At 51.5% G+C, this 1,370-nt stretch overlaps 1 protein-coding gene across 1 annotated transcript in view; it reads left to right on the top strand.

Moving 5' to 3' along the window:
• Positions 1–1,370, top strand: part of CTCF (CCCTC-binding factor (zinc finger protein)) — a gene marked incomplete at its 5' end in the record, with an annotated part of 13,528 nt that overhangs the window by 9,606 nt on the left and 2,552 nt on the right. The window lies entirely within an intron of this gene.

Here is a 1,370-nt window from a genome sequence, read left to right as displayed (position 1 = left end):
CGGTTCAGAAGTGACGCAGCAGCAGCAGTGTTGTGCTGAGGAGTCTTTTCTCTGGAGTGCTTTGTGTCATCGATGGAGGGATGTAGACTGGGAGAGCAGGGCTCTTTCTGGCTAGAGAACGTGTCTGAAATTCTTGGTGGCAGGCAGGATCTGCAGGATGAGCGTGGGCAGACGGCTTGGGCAAACCTTGACTGCAAAAACTACAGAAGCAAGCACTTAAACTCATGTCTGGGTCAATATTTGCAAAAAAAGTGTTAGAATCAGTTGAATAAAGCCTGTGTAACTAATTGTTTGTTTAAAATAGAAAAAGATGGTGGAGACAGAGTAAAATAATGCCTTGATGGAAGGTGATTCAGAACGTGAGGTCCCATCGTCTCTCCTCTTTAATCCCTGCAGTGTGGGCTGGGAGTTCAGCCTGCTCTGAACACCGAGTTCTCTGTAGCTGATCTGGTCTGGGAGCAGAGCAGTTTTGGGGGGGAAGCTTGTCGAAAGTTCCACTTCTTTGGTGAGCTGATGACAAGCATCGTATGGTTGTGGCTCGGACGTGGTGACTGAGGGAATCCCTTCAGCCTGGCATGGGTGGCAGTTCTGGGTTGAGTCATTTGGTAGATGTGAGGAATCGCTGCGCGTGAGCGAGGAGCGGTGAGACAGAGGCCCCAACCACCTTCTCAGAAGAACCGCACTATTCAGTGTTGGTTTTATTTCTAGATCTGCAGTTTCAGGAGCTTTGGCAACTGCTAAATATCTGTAAACGGTGAGCAAAGCTGTGACGGATCAGCCCTTTCCTCTGCCAGTGGGAAAATCCCAAATCCACACGGTGGTTTGTTTCCCAACTGGCCTGTCTGCCTGGCGTTGTACACACCGTTAGTGGAGAGACCTGGAGTTGAGGGGGAGTGTAAAGAAGCTCCAACAAAGGGTGGATCTGAGAAATTGGAGTCCGTGAGGCCTGTGGGTTGGAGTCGGCTCCAAAATGCCAAGAGGTGATGGAATGATCAGTGCCATCATACAGCCCTGGAGGAGCCAGGGGCTCACGAAATACAGCGTGTTGGACCTGTCCTGACTCTGAAGAGAGGTCTTGTTGAAGGTCCTTGTGGTCACTGGTGAGCAGTGTGGGGACAGCCCTGGAAGGTGCGGTGAGTGGCCCGCAGGCTGTGCTCACTCAAACGCTGAAGAACTCCCCACTTTGTGTGGTTCTGCCATGTTCAGCGTGAGATTTGGAGGTCTTGGATGTAAGTGCCGGTGTCTGGGAGCTGCTACCCTGGTTTCCTATGCACTTAACAGAGCAGGGCTATTGTGTGGTGTCCCCGTTCCCTGAGGGCTGGGAGACTTGTCCCTCGTGAGCTCTGGTGTTTCACAGAGATACTGTAGTG

This window comes from Buceros rhinoceros, unplaced genomic scaffold, assembly GCF_000710305.1.
Source record: "Buceros rhinoceros silvestris isolate BGI_N320 unplaced genomic scaffold, ASM71030v1 scaffold133, whole genome shotgun sequence".
Lineage (NCBI taxonomy): Eukaryota > Metazoa > Chordata > Aves > Bucerotiformes > Bucerotidae > Buceros > Buceros rhinoceros.
The sequence above is the reverse complement of the archived record's forward strand: the minus strand, read 5'-3'. Positions and strand labels throughout refer to the sequence as shown.